The sequence below is a fragment of the Cydia strobilella genome, chromosome 14 (assembly GCF_947568885.1).
Source record: "Cydia strobilella chromosome 14, ilCydStro3.1, whole genome shotgun sequence".
NCBI lineage: Eukaryota > Metazoa > Arthropoda > Insecta > Lepidoptera > Tortricidae > Cydia > Cydia strobilella.
In genome coordinates this window covers 5,434,171-5,450,589 of record NC_086054.1, presented here as the reverse complement: position 1 = coordinate 5,450,589, position 16,419 = coordinate 5,434,171, and the positions used below count along the sequence as shown (strand labels likewise).

Sequence of the window (16,419 nt, the reverse complement as noted above, 5' to 3'; positions counted from 1 at the left end):
TCAAGGGTATATATATATATACGACATGAGCGGTGGGGGGAAATGACCGAACGGGAGTCTTATGTGTCTTTCAGTAGGAGTAGCAGAGAAAGCGTTATTAATGTTTGTCCTTTTCACAGTCTCACTTTTATTTTATTCCCCACCATATCACCATACCATGAATTTACGAAAACTAGGTAACGGTTGTATATGAGTATGAGTATAGGAAGGAAGAAGTAAGTTACAAGTTACTGCCCACATTGTTGTCTAAGTCGCAAAGAAATTCCCATTAGTTACCACTGGTAACAACTTGGTGGTAACTAGTGGGAATAACCCGTTTATTTTCACCGAGTGTCTCCAGTAGTTACCACTGGTAACAACTTGGTGGTAACTAGTGGGAATAACCCGTTTATTTTCACCGAGTGTCCCCAGTAGTTACCACTGGTAACAACTTGGTGGTAACTAGTGGGAATAACCCGTTTATTTTCACCGAGTGTCCCCAGTAGTTACCACTGGTAACAACTTGGTAGTAGATAGTGGGAATAACCCGTTTATTTTCACCGAGTGTCGTGTTGAAGTTGAGCTTCCCAAGATATGTCATTTACAACTTTCACTTAGAAATTAGAAATTTATTTGCTACATGCAATTTCACGAGTTCAGCATATTTCGCCAATACTCTAGGCACTGCATATATTAAAGTAAACCTTTGTTTTTGGTCTACATTGTCTAGTATTTCGGACCAAGAACCACCATACTATACCACCACCACCACCACCATATTATACCATAGCGCGAAAATTTGTTTTGATACACGTTCACAAACATTAACTTTTTGAATCTTTCGCGTTCTGAACGGGGTCCCTTTGTTTGATATAATTATTGAAAGTCATAATGTAATGATTGTCATATTATCATTAGTCATAATTCTGAAACCGTTAACTTTTCAGGATTTTCCTCAGGTTATCCTATAGATAGGTTAGGTTAGGTTTGTTTTATGGCAATCCTGAAAAGTTACGCGTTTCTGAGAAAAACCAAATTATGACTAACGAAAATGTGGACAAACATTACGACTTAAAACTATATGGGAAACAATAGAGACCCGTTCTGAACACATATTAAATCACATATTCAATCGGGTCTAACGCTAATTTTGCGTGAATTGAGTGTTGCGTGTGGGATTATTGACAATAAACATTTATGTGTAGTGGGTGGTTTAAAAATGTGATATCTACCACAAACGTTTTCATGCACTTTTCGTCAGGTAGTCACACAAATCTCTGTTTTGACATTTTGCTGGGACGTCAGTTAGCCGCGACCACGGCCAGTGAAACCTGTGTCGAAGCGTCGGTAAATAAAGGTCACCAAATAAATTCGCGATAGACCCGATTATAAATATGATTTAATATAACACCTATAGTTGTTGTTGGCGCTGTGGGCACGACTAGACGACACCTTTAGGGGCTCTTGGCTTTCAAAGGGTTAAATTACGAATTTTTTCTATTCATGAACACACTGCAGCAGTAATGCTGGATGCTGGTGTAATTTGAATCCGTACGGTACCTATAGTTAACTCGTAGTAGCAAGCTCGGCCCAATTTCACCTTCCTATACCTACAAACACAGTTTCGTTCTCATTTTAAAACTACGTGTTGGAATGTAATAAAACTTTGCACATACAATGACATGAGGTATATCTAGGTCTGAAATTAGTTTATATAGCTCCAGTTTATAAAACAAACGAAATAGAGCAAAAACAAGTTTTGTATGAAAATTCGCTATATTTTTTAAACTATGGTATCTGAAGCTACAAAAACTAATTACAGGTATAGATATGCCTTATCCTATTGTAAGTACAAAGTTTCAGAGCAATCTAGCTACTCGTTTTAAAATGAGAGCGTAACTACGTTGGTTAGAGGACCGAGCTTGCCGGGGCCCTTACATGTAAACATCAAACTCTCAAACATCGCTATGTTTCGGAACGTGGCATCAGTTTATTTAATAGTGTAGCGACATATAAACTAGGTACTTATATTTCCTCTTTGCTACATCGTGTAAACATTGAAGTTTAAAACATAGCTCATGTCAAACGGGGAAAACGGAATGAGATTTTGCGAGCAAGTATTAAGCTGTTATAATCGTTTAGTTTATTAATTTTCATTTCTAGTCGGTGATGAAGAAAAGGGTTATACTTATAATTAAGTATGAGTTATGAAGTAAAGTCCCTGCGCCAAAGGAGGCCCGGTTCTTAAGCTAGCCTACATTTAAAATTTCATGCTTTCATAAGTGTGAATGGATTTAAATTTTGCGTCCATGTTCGCTAGTAACATAGGCAAAATTGCAAGTTCAAGAAATAAAAGAAAATAACGATGGCCCTTTTTTGTGCAGGGAGCTTAGGTAATGAAGAAAAAAAATCAGATCGTTATCTCGCTTAAGGAAAAAAATCTAATCTTAAGGAAAAAATCAGCAGGCACAGAACCCTCGGAGCGCGTTTTCGACTCGTACTTGGCCAGTTTTAGATATTAATTCCCAACAAATCTGCCGCATGGATTAAACTTTTAAATTTAGAACGGAAAACGTCTGTTAGTATTTACTTAGTATCCGTCATAATTAAATTTTATATGTTTATAATAAACTGATAGGAATATAAAATGGTTTAAAAGTTACCTAGCTAGGCCGAAAAAACAAATAATACAGAATATCACACCAAAAGTAACCGAATGATGTTTAAGACGATGATGTCCTAAACTTCATTTTTAGCATGTTTTTTTATAAGTTCACTAGTTAGTAAGATTGCCGAATCGTTGAATATATGAAAACTATCCAAAAGGATGCCAGGTTTTCTTTGAAATAAGATGAGCTTTCTGTAAGAATAGTCGTAGAAAAGATCAAAATCAAAGTAAACATAGTACACGAAAAGTACAAAAGTAAACAATAACAATAATGAACTATCAATAGTGTCAAGTCAAATGCCAAAGTTGTCAAACGGACAACAACTTTTTTATACTGGCAGTATTAAATTAAAAATATATATTTTTTTAATTAATAAGTTTTTATTTCGGAGAATTGCATATTTGGGAGTATGCATTCAGCGGCCCTGTGACGTAAACTTCCGCTTTAACAATTTCCCATTTATTTTTCCCATTTAATTTCCAAACATATGGCAAAGATTCAAAAACATATTTTTTGCGTTTTATATGAGTTTTCCTCGAAATGGTTTTCGAATTTCGATTAAAGGCAAATTAAAAATATGAAATGTTGTCAGTTACCAGAACTAAATCCCAAACGCGGGTTTCACCCAAATGTGAAAAGGCGTTTTATAATTGCAAAAGTAAATACCTACGATAAATTTCTGGCTCAATTTTCTGATTTCAATATAGGACTAGTAGGTTTTGAACTAATATAGGTTAGCGGTATTTACATCAAAATTGTAACAATATTGTTTGGAAGAAGACTTAAGTTTTGAACAGTCGTAATCCGGACAATCCATACTAATATCCATACTAATCCATACTAATATTATAAATGCGAAAGTCTGTCTGTCTGTCTGTGCGTTCCCTCTTCACGCTTAAACCGCTGAACCGATTTAGATGAAATTTGGCATAGAGATAGGTTGAGTCCCTGAGAAGGACATAGGATACTTTTTATCCCAGAACTCACCCCTCAAGGGGGTGAAAAGGGGGGTGGAAATTTGTATGGGGAATCAATAACAGCTGAACCGATTTAGAACTTGGTATGGGAATAGTTTGACCTGCGGGGAAGGATATAGAATAACTTTTATCCCCGAAATCATCCCTTAAGGGTGTAAAAAATGGGGTGGAAATGTATAGTGTGGACCAATTTGGGGGTGAAAAAAGGATGGATTAAAAAGCAGATTTGTTTAAGAATTAAGGTATCCAAATTACTAATTCCACGCAGACGAAGTCGCGGGCAAAAGCTAGTTTTATTATAATCGACTTCATTCCTAAGAAGTTTTGGAACGATTAAATTTAAGATGAGCTAAACTAAGCGCCGTATCGCCGGGGAATCGGGTTAAGATATATAAATTATTCAGTCAGAATTTATAATAATTAAAAAAGAAGTGACTTCAAAAACAAGTTATTATTTTATAATCTTCATCAGCAGTCTGGTTCCACTTCGTCAAATGTCGCTTCAAAGAAGGAATGCACGAATTGAAATTAGATTTAATTTTTTTAAGTTTCAGTGAATTGCGAGCGGATTATTGTAGCGCTTAAATATATTTTTGACGTAAAAAGAAATATCGCAGAAAATTTATATACTTAAATCAACTAAAAAAAAAAGCTATTTGTTTACAACCGTCTTACTAAGAAATTTCAAGAAAGAAATTACCTATTGATTATTATTTTTGAGTCATGTCCACATTATTGCGAGTATTTGCCACTAATGACGCGAAGAATCCGATCCTTCAACAGGGGCCCACTGACTATCAGTCCGCCGGACGATATAGGCCGGTCAGTTAGAACAAAAATTTGAGTGTTCCGAACAACTGACAGGCCGATATCGTCCGGCGGACTGATAGTCAGTGGGCCCCTTACACGTACTTACATAACATATAGGGCTTATTTATGAGTAACATTGAAAGTGTGTGTGAAGGTCGTTCTCTGTAACACTGTTTTGTTTTGTTTTGTTTCGGCCTTCGGTTGTCACAACTTTCAAATTGTGCTGCAACATGCGTGTTAGCGAACTTCCCGTTTAAGAGGAAAGGGGTCGGCCGTTTCTTCATACAAACGTAGTCCCCATTTTCCTCCCTGGATATTGATATAATGGAAAATATTTTTACATAATTGGATGTATATTATTATATTAACCATAGCTATGTAACCCTACGTTTGATTTTTCGATTTTTTTATTATAGTAAAAATTTGGAGCGAAAACAGATTTTATACAAATTAGAGTTTTGAATGATTCACTATTATTTGTGAGCTCCCGATATTTCGATGCAGTTACATGCATCATGTTCACGGGTGACTGAAGATGCCCCACCCGTGCAGTCACCCGTGAACATGATGCATGTAACTGCGTCGAAATATCGGGAGCTCACAAATAATACAAAAGGTAATCACGGTCTATATCCCGGTCAATATAAGTCTAGTTTATACAAATTTTCAAATGCTCCTAACTCTTATAATAATTAAAAATTCGAAAAAAATCAAACGTAAGGGCATAAATTGTGTCAAAGTATTTTCAATAATGTTAATATCCAAAGAGGAAAATGAGGCGAAATCGCGCGGGTCCTCCACTTTCTTCTTAATCAACTTTCCCTACGGGTGTAAGGTAAGGTACTCGTAATTATGGGCCGCCTTTATAGACCTGTACCAATAACTTCTGAGGTTATAAGAATATTAATGTTGCTTATTTTTTATATATAGTTTCCAGACCATATACTAAACCTAAAAATAATATTTTGTGTCATCCTAGGTATTTGCTTAGGTAGAAATTTAGGTATTTCTTTTTTCAATCAGCATTCTGTAAAAAAAATATTCGAGACGAAATTCTTTGTTTCCCTGTAAAGGCAAAGTGGCTTCCGACGTAAACACGCATTTTGTGTCATTTTCATCCACGGGTATAATGGCATTTAATAAATACCTAATATTGATCCTAAAACGCCTAAAAAAATATTAGAGTCGGTAAGTGAAGTGTTGTACTTTACAGAACATTGTTATATGTTATTCAAACAAATCTGTGTCAAATTCATCCACCGCTTTTATTTAAAAAAATTTTTTTTCTAATTAACAACCTGTATCTGCCACAAAAAAAAATTCATATTATTAAGTTTACGTCTACAATATTATAATACCACATTGAGACATCATTCATAATTTGGGTCATTTTGATCCACGGTTTTTTTACTATCTGGCAAAATAAAACTCAATTGAGCAAGAAGGGCGTGCGCGGGGAAGGGTACCTACGCGGGTGGGGTGCTTATTATACTTGCCGCAATATCAGCTGGCGACTGAGATCTTAATACTATCTCCTTTACCCTTGTTAATGTGGGGGATAAACCTATCACTATTTAGCAGAGATCAACACAGTGAAACCAAGAAAGTGAATACTCGTAATTTATTCAGACTTTACATGAGGGCTGTTATTGACCGACTGACGTATCTAAAAGTAAACAAACAATTCTGGAACCGTTGCTATACAAATACAAATTTGACAGGGTTCCATCTACTACCAGTACTATGGCTTCTTAAAATAGGCGCACATACAAATAAAACATTAACATAATATTTCAATACGCCCCCTTAATGTGCATATTCAAAATAAATTGGAACACAATAAAACATACAAACAAATCAAAGTGAATACTCGTAATTTATTCAGACTTTACATGGGGGCTGTTATTGACCGACTGACGTATCTAAAAGTAAACAAACAATTCTGGAACCGTTGCTATACAAATACAAATTTGACAGGGTTCCATCTACTGCCAGTACTATGGCTTCTTAAAATAGGCGCACATACAAATAAAACATTAACATAATATTTCAATAGTTAAGACCAACCAAGAGATGGCATTATGAGCTGTCTCGCCACTTAGTTTTGCGATACAGTGTATTTATTTCATTCGGAGGCATAATTACATTGTCTTATCAATCTTACCGTAGTAGGTATATAAATATAATTAAAAATAAACTGTAGGCTGCACTCCTCATACTGACCAACATTTGTGACGTTCCTAATCAAAAGGTACCACTTTCTCTGACAGGTTATTTGTATAAAGATATAATCAAATTTCGTCTTTATGGTAAACGACAAAGTGGTACCTACCTTTTGATTGAGAATGTCACAACAGCGACTTAAAAATTACTTGTTTCGATTTTTAGTAGACTTTTTAAGTTTATTTTAAGACGCAATTTATTGTGATTTTTGTTATGTTTAAGCGTGGCAAGCAACATTAATTACATTGATGATGATGTTCATTAAATACAATATTTTTTCATACTATACTGAACTGTCACCCTATACATGAGATTGAACAGCGCCCTCTTGACAATGATCATATATTACTGGTCAGGCTTTAATATGTGTCATAATTTAGTAAAGTCCCCTTTGTGGATTCTAAGTTTCCGAGTTACAGCAGTTTAGTGAAAGCGTTTTTTTTTAAATATAAATTAAGGGTTGAATAAAGAGGAAAGAAAATTTGATTATTTTTGCGCTACGACGCACGGTTTAGGAGATACAGCCCTATAAAGTTTTTTTTATAGTTTTTTTCTTTTTTCATTGTGTTTTTTGTATATTACTTTGGGGTTTCATAAAGGGGAACGAAAATTTAATTATTTTTGCGCTACGACGCATGGTTTAGGAGATCAAGCCCTATAAAAAAAAACTCTTTTTTTTTGCGTTTTTTTTGTATAAATTAATGGTTACATAAAGGGGACCGAAAAGTTGATTATTTTTGCGCTACGACGCACGGTTTAGGAGATACAGCCCTATATAGATTTTTTTCTTTTTCTTTTTTACGTTTCTAAATCTTAATTAAGGGCTTCTTAAGGGGAACGAAAATTTGATTATTTTTCGCTACCATGCACGGTTTAGGAGATACATCCCTAGAGTTTTTTTTGTTGTTCTTTTTTCTTTTTTTTGTCATTGCGTTTTTTGTTATTACTTTGGGGTTTCATAAAAGGGAACGAAAATTTTATTATTTTTGCGCTACGACGCACGGTTTAGGAGATACAGCCCTAAAATGATTTTTTTCTCTTTTTCTTTTTTGCGTTTTTAAATCTTAATTAGGGGCTTCTTAAAGGGGAACGGATATTGATTATTTTTGCGCTACGATGCACGGTTTAGGAGATACAGCCCTATAAAGTTTTTTTGTTATTATTATTTTCTTTCTTTTTCTTGTGTTTTTGTATATTATTTTGGGGCTTCATAAAGGGGAACGAAAATTTAATTATTTTTGCGCTACGACGCATGGTTTAGGAGATACAGCCCTATAAAGATTTTTTTTTAAATTTTGCCTTTTTTTTTTAAATATAAATTATGGGTTGCATAAAGGGGAACGAAAATTTTATTGTTTTTGCGGTACCACGCACGGTTTAGCAGATACAGCTCTATAAAGTTTTTTTTCCTGGTTTTTTTTTGTTTTTTTTAAGTATTAATTACGGGTTTCTTAAAGGGGTTTTTTAAATTATTTTTGCGCTACGACGCATGGTTTAAGAGATACAGCCCTATAATGATTTTTTTTTTAACTTTTGCGTTTTTTTTTAAATATAAATTATGGGTTGCATAAAGGGGAACGAAAATTTTATTATTTTTGCGCTACGACGCATGGTTTAGGAGATACAGCCCTATAAAGATTTTTTTATTCTTTTTTTTTCTTTTTTTCTTTTTTACATTGTGTTTTTTGTATATTACTTTGGGGTTTCATGAAGGGGAACGAAAATTTTATTATTTTTGCGCTACGACACATGGTTTAGGAGATACAGCCCTATAGATTTTTTTTAAAATTTTGCGTTTTTTTAAATATAAATTATGGGTTGCATAAAGGGGAACGAAAATTTTATTGTTTTTGCGGTACCACGCACGGTTTAGGAGATACAGCTCTATAAAGTTTTTTTTCCTGGTTGACTTTTGTTTTTTTTTTTAATTATTAATTACGGGTTTCTTAAAGGGGTTTTTTAAATTATTTTTGCGCTACGACGCATGGTTTAAGAGATACAGCCCTATAATGTTTTTTTTTAAATTTTGCGTTTTTTTTTTTATATAAATTATGGGTTGCATAAAGGGGAACGAAAATTTTATTATTTTTGCGCTACGACGCATGGTTTAGGAGATACAGCCCTATAAAGATTTTTTTTAAAATTTTGCGTTTTTTTTTAAATATAAATTATGGGTTGCATAAAGGGAAACGAAAATTTTATTATTTTTGCGCTACGACGCATGGTTTAGGAGATACAGCCCTATAAAGATTTTTTTTTAAATTTTGCGTTTTTTTTAAAATATAAATTATGGGTTGCATAAAGGGGAACGAAAATTTTAATGTTTTTGCGGTACCACGCACGGTTTAGGAGATACAGCTCTATAGTTTTTTTTCCTGGTTTTTATTGTTTTTTTTTAAGTATTAATTACGGGTTTCTTAAAGGGGTTTTTTTTAATTATTTTTGCGCTACGACGCATGGTTTAAGAGATACAGCCCTATAATGTTTTTTTTTTTAAATTTTGCGTTATTTTTTTTTAAATATAAATTATGGGTTGCATAAAGGGGAACGAAAATTTTATTATTTTTGCGCCACCACGCACGGTTTAGGAGATATTATATCTATATATATAGCTATAATAAAGTTTTTTTTCCTGGTTTTTTTTTAAGTTTTAATTAAGGGTTTCTTAAAGGGGAACGAAAATTTGATTATTTTTGTGCTACGATGCACGGTTTAGGAGATGCAGCCCTATAAAGATTTTTTTTGTTGTTTTTTTTTTTCATTGTGTTTTTTGTATATTATTTTGGGGTTCCGTAAAGGGGAACGAAAATTTTGTTCTTTTTGCGCTACCACGCACGGTTTAGGAGATATAAAGATTTTTTCCTGTTTTTTTTTGTTTTTTTTTTTTAAGTATTAATTAAGGGATCCTTAAAGGGGAACGAAAAATTGATTATTTTTGCGCTACGATGCACGATTTAGGATATGCAGCCCTATAAAGATTTTTTTTTTGTTTTTTTTTTTTTCATTGTGTTTTTTGTATATTAGTTTGGGGTTCCACAAAGGGGAACGAAATTTTGATTATTTTTGCGCTACGACGGTTTAGGAGATACAGCCCTATAAAGTTTTTTTTGTTTTTTTTTCATTGTGTTTTTTGTATATTACTTTGGGGTTCCGTAAAGGGGAACGAAAATTTTATTATTTTTGCGCTACGACGCACGGTTTAGGAGATACAGCCCTAAAATGATTTTTTTTCCACTTTTTCTTTTTTGCGTTTTTCAATCTTAATTAGGGGTTTCTTAAAGGGATTTTTTTAATTATATTTGCGCTACGATGCACGGTGTAGGAGATACAGCCCTATAAAGTTTTTTTGTTATTTTTTTTCTTTTTTTTCATTGTGTTTTTAGTATATTACTTTGGGGCTTCATAAAGGGGAACGAAATTTTTATTATTTTTGTGCCACCACGCACGGTTTAGGAGATATTATATCTATATATATAGCTATAATAGCTCTATAAAGTTTTTTTCCTGGTTTTTTTAAAAGTTTTAATTAAGGGTTTCTTAAGGGGAACGAAAATTTGATTATTTTTGTGCTACGATGCACGGTTTAGGAGATGCAGCCCTATAAAGATTTTTTCCTCTTTTTTTCTTTTTTGCGTTTTTAAATCTTAATTAGGGGCTTCTTAAAGGGGAGCGAAAATTTGATTATTTTTGCGCTACGATGCACGATATAGGAGATACAGCTAATACAGCCCTATAAAGATTTTGTTTCTTTTTTTTTCATTGTATTTTTCATGTATTATACTTTTGGGTTACATAAAGGGGAACGAAAATTTTATTATTTTTGCGCTACGACGCATGGTTTAGGAGATACAGTCCTATATATTTTTTTACAATGCATGTGCTCGAAAAGTGCGTTTCCTACGGAGCCATATCGTGCGGAAAGTACTGCTTTTCCGCACTAGTGCTTTTTGTTTTCAATTTTTTTTTACAGTACATATGGTGCTACTTTCTCGCACTAGTGCGGGAATGAGCACTTTTCGTGCATATGTCGAAAGTTTAAAGGGCCATATGTACTGTAAATCGTACGATACACGTGCGAATAGGTAATTCGCAACTCGTGTCGATTTAAAACACTCCTTTTAATAATTAAACTTATTTGCCATGACATGTTTTTTTATTTACTCGCACAATGCATAGTAAAACATTGTATGATACACGTGCGTAAAGATGATTTCCGCACTTGTTGCATAAATAGCAATTTTTTTTATCAAAGAATGAAAGAAAGTCACGGTATTAATAACCAAATTTTACTTTAGTGGTACCTTTTCCCTATCACTGTCACAAATGTATGTGGCGTTCACGTAAACGCGATATTTTTAAGATTTCCCTGCGCAATGTTGCCAGCTCGCTCGCAAATCAAACATGTACTTACAGTTCTTTTGCATAATGGTGACATTGTACAATATCTATGAGATTTAAATAGGTAAAAGATAATTCGACGCATTCTTTGCTTGCTTGTTGCTTGTTGTTGTGTTGTTTGCGTAACTTCTTTGAATAAGTTGCGTTAATTTGGCGCACAGGCGAAGTAAACATGCGTTGCGTACGGCAAGGTCACGCCGCGGCCCCACCCTGCACGGCCTCCGTTGCCCATTCAGACCGCCCGCTAGCTTCGTTTGAACGCAAATAATATTTTTGTAATATTTGTTAATGCAGTGGATGCAAGTGACACAAATTCATACATCTTATTTATCCCGCATTTCAAATTAATAAGATGTAAACTCTAATATCTTTAATATTCTTTTGTAACGGTGACAGCCTGTTACAACAAAATCATCAAATATCTTATGAAGCTATGCCTTAATAAGACACAAAATCATTTAATGGACCTATTTAAACGATTAAATTCGACCTAAGTAATTTTTTTTAACTCTAATTTTTTTTTTTGTGTCATTTAGAATATTATGACATAGTATCAGATTGCAGTGGACGTAATTGACACAAACTATGTTTTCACACTAAAAACACTATCCTAAATGCAACACAGTTACATGTTTTCTCTCGAATATTTTTTTCTCCAAGATAATTCAAAATAAAAAATAATTACCACAAAATAACAAATTACTAGAAAAGCAAATTATATATATGACACAAAACAAAATGTAAGATTTACATCTTAACACAGTATTCATAAGCGAAAACAGAATTGACTTTAATATTTTTATAACCTAGGGGTCAAAATATAGCCAGCGGTACAGGTCTATTAGGCGTGTATTTAAATATACGGAGAATCACTATATTATTTCTTTACCTCGTTAAATCTTACAGCTGTGTGTGTTTCAGACATATGTTACTTTGGAGTTACTTATATATATATACCTCCCAATTGAGGGGGATTTAAATCTTCTCGGGGCAGAGGTGTAGGGTTAGAGCCGGCGTAGCTTTATTTGACGTTCATAACTTTCATAAGCGCATTGTAATATGCCTACTTAAATAATAAACTTTCTTTATCTTTACTACTGACTTTAAGTATAAATACTTAAATACATGGAAAATATCCATCATCATCATCATCATCATCATGTCAGCCGATAGACGTCCACTGCTGGACATAGGCCTCCCCCAAGGCTCGCCACTCCGACCGACCGATCCATATATAAAAAAACATCCATAACCAAATATCCATAACTCAGAACAAATATTTGTGAAGGTCACGCAAATAAATGCCCTTACCAGGATTCGAACCCGGGACCTCCAGCTGCGCAGGCAGGGTCACTACCGACTAGGCTACGGAGGTCCTAAAAAGCAGGTCAAAGTAGGTAAGTGTCGGCAACGCGCATGTAATATCTCTGGTGTTGCAGGCGTCCATAAGCTACGGTGACTGTTTACCATCAGGCGGGCCGTATGCTCGTTTGCCACCGACGTGGTATAAAAAAAAGTGTGAGAGTAACGTCTATATAACACGATAAACTATAAAAGAACAAATATCATAGTGTTTAGTTAAAACTCCTGGATTTTGATTTCGTAATCAAGCAGGTTGAAGCATATTGCACAAACTTGAAGATTTCCCCCCGAAAATAGCGGACCTTTTGCCCTTCTCGAAAACTGTCACTTTGTCACAGTAGATTCTGAGAACGCACAATCTCACGAAGGCACAGGCCTACCTAATATACCTACCTATAGTTTGTCAAAGGACTGTCTCATTTCAAACATAGACATAGACATAGACGGAATCATACTCTTTGTCTTACACTAGTACTAGTACAGTCAGCTGCAGAGAAAAGGCACCCCCCTGCATACAAAGTTCTGTAAATTAGTATGGACGTGGGGTACCTTTTCTCTGCAGCTGACTGTACCTAAAAGAAAAGGATGAGTATAGTTTTTTTTTCTTTTTATTTACTGACAATTTGGTTTGACCAACTATATCTACTCAAGTACTCATATCGCCCGAAACATGTTGAATTGTTGAACCATGTTTAGTGTAAAATTGCGTAAGCGATTAGTAAATACACGGTGGCAAAAAAATAAGTGCATTCCCATTGTCAGAGAGGTTTTGGGATTATACTGAGCAACTTTTACTATGGGACCAACCCCGAAATCGCGAAAAAAAATTTGGCTGTTTCATACATTTTGGCTGGTCCATTTCGTGGTTGGTCCCATAGTAAATGTTGCTCAGTATAATCCCAAAACCTCCCTGGCAACGGGAATGCACTTATTTTTAGCCACCCTGTATAAGCACTTTCGCCTGAAAGTGGAAAAGCCAGTGAAATCGAAGTACCTACTTGTTATTTTTTCTTTTTCGTTATACAGTGGAACCTCGATAGCACGAATCTCAAGGGAAATGCCAAAAGTTTCGTCTTATAGAGGGCATTGACTTAGGGAGGTTCTTTTCTAAAAGGTCATTGTTCGTTTTAAAGAGGTTTCGAGTTACAATCACCTTGCAGACATCTTGCAGAATTTCATGAACGAAATGATAAAATCCATTAGAATCCGATAAAGAAACGAGACTGTCTCGCTTCGCCGCGCTAATAACATTTTATAAACAATTTTCATTTCAATTTCTTACAAAGCTTTTACTAATACCATTATTCACGAAACTGGGCCAAACAAAACATTATTAAATACGCTCTTGGTTTTCATTTGGATATTCTTAGGGTTGCCATCATCATGTTGCCAAAATCAGCCAAAAATTACCCTTCGAGGTATTCTCGAGGGACTACAGTACAGTTTCTTCAATTATGCAAACGCATAAAGTACAGAGTTATTGTGTTTTTCGAGTTACAGAGGTTTGTTAGTTACTTTGAGATATAAGAGGTGATAAAACAATAAGTCAAATTTTTCGAATTGTCTAGGTCAAATTTTATTTTTCGAGTTATAGAGGTGAAAATTGTACTGGATAGTCGTGAAGGGAATAATTTTTATTTCGTGTTAACAAGGATTTCGCCTTATCGAGGTTCGAGTTATCGAGGTTTCACTGAATATACATAAACACCGCTGCCATGAATTTTATCACATATGTTACACAACGGTGTTCTGCCTTTTCGCCGAAGTTTTATTGTCTGAATTTCACTTGACAACGAACGTAAATTCAACAAAACACGTCCCCTCCCCACCAAATAACATATAATAATTTAGGATCCCCACTTTAGGTGTAGGAATTAGTAATTTTATTACATCATGTTTTTTCTTTATTTTTAGGTAAGTATACCCATCTCCATCCGCATACCTATAACAGCTTATTACAGTACATCTGGTGCTCCATTACGACACCCTGTGCTATAATAAGCACATTACGTAGGTAACTACGTCGAATAATATGACGAAACTAATGGCGTTATTCATACATGCGCTACAAGCCGCAATTAGTCATAATCTGTCATTTTGACATGTATATGTAAGAAAGGGATAAAACATAAAATAACTAATTGAAGCTTTAATGAACAAAGGGGGAAAATTTTCTTTGTTGTCTACAGAACCCTAAAATACTAAAAGATTGTAAAGCCCCAACGGATCTAAATGAAGGTTGGGGCCTTTGGGATACGAAGTTTTGTCTACACGAATAAAATATAGTTTTCTTTCTTTAGAATAAATAATGTTTCTCTGAAATCCTTTCAAGAAAATGTAGTTAGTAAATGTTTTGTTTTTTACAAAACTCGAAATCAAATTGATGTAGCGCGATTTTTAGGGTTCCGTACCCAAAGGGTAAAAACGGGACCATATTACTAAGACTCCGCTGTCCGTCTGTCTGTCCATCTGTCTGTCAGCAGGCTGTATCTCATGAACCGTGATATATTTCTGTTGCCGCTATAACAATAAATGAGAATGTGAGATTCACTGGTTGACTGTATTATTTTACTATACAGTTCATTGATAACAAGGATACCTACATGGGATTATGCTATCCTGTTTTATCACAAACGTAAATTTTCTATGAAAATATTACTTTTAGTTTTATTAAAAATCTTTTCAAACATTATCCTTCGTAGGCTACTAATTTTCATAATAAATGTGATTCAATATTTACACATATTTTACCGAATATTCGTCCGCCGAATATTCGCCGCTTCGGCCTAGAGTGTAGCCGAATATTCAGTATTCGGCCAAAACTACTATTCGCGGCATCTCTAAATAAATTTTTATTTTCTCTAACCTTTATTGAATATAATTAAATATGTTAGTCCGTTATTTGTTTGTCCTGGTAAATTTGTTTATTGTTGCGGGTGTCCATGGGCGGCGGTAATCGCTTATCATCAGGTGATCCGTCTGCTCGTTTGCCTCCTATTTCATAAAAAAAATCCTTGGACATCCCTACTTTTCTTTAATTTGACTGAGTACTCACTGGGTAGTACAAACTTTATTGACTGAACCGCCAATTTTGTGCATAATTTTATCGAGGTCGTCCTTAACAATTAATCTGTTTGAAAGAGAAAAGTGTAGGGAAGCGTATAAAGGGTGTTGCATGGACCACTGATATACAATTTAAATAAAATAAATAAATATTAGGGGACATCTTACACTGATCAACCTAAACCCAAACTAAGCAAAGCTTGTACTATGGGTGCTAGGCGACGATATACATACTTATATACATAGAAAACACCCATGACTCAGGAACAAATATTTGTGTTCATCACACACACACAAATAAATGTCCTTACCGGGATTCGTCCTTCGTACCTTCATACCGACGAATCATTTTCCATTTTGAAAATAAAGAATAATCTGACCATTTCTGTGCTGAACTGCCCTGCCAGTCCGATCCTCTTTGAGCTTACTCTGAGGGGATTATGTGGTAAAGCTAATAAATCAAGACTTGCGTATCGAGCCCGTCAGTTAGGATTTTTAGCGACTTCAAAAAGAGGGGGATTTTCAATTCCTCGGGATCGTTATTTTTCTTTTTAGCTGGTTTTTCTAACAACGCTGGCTCGATTAGGAAATTTCTTTATTCAGGCTTAGGTACACTTTACAGTTTCCATGATCATCACGTCAGAATCTGATGGTGGGCTCGAGGAAATTCTTCAAATATCTTACATTTTGCTTTCACTTTTAGTATTTTTAATAGTAGGGTCAATGTGGAAAAGACATATAAAAATCTATTGCTGGGAACACCGTCATAGGGCAAAAACTCGATATGCCTATGAAGCCGATGGTCCTGGGTTCGAATCCCGGTAAGGGCATATATTTGTGTGATGAGCACAGATATTTGTTCCTGATGAGTCATGGGTGTTTTCTATGTATTTAAGTATTTATATATTATATATATCGTTGTCTGAGTACCCATAACT

General features: G+C 34.6%; 1 protein-coding gene across 1 annotated transcript in view; it reads left to right on the top strand.

Annotated features, from left to right (window-relative positions):
* Positions 1-16,419, top strand: part of LOC134747442 (neuropeptides capa receptor-like) — a 118,333-nt gene that overhangs the window by 70,477 nt on the left and 31,437 nt on the right. The window lies entirely within an intron of this gene.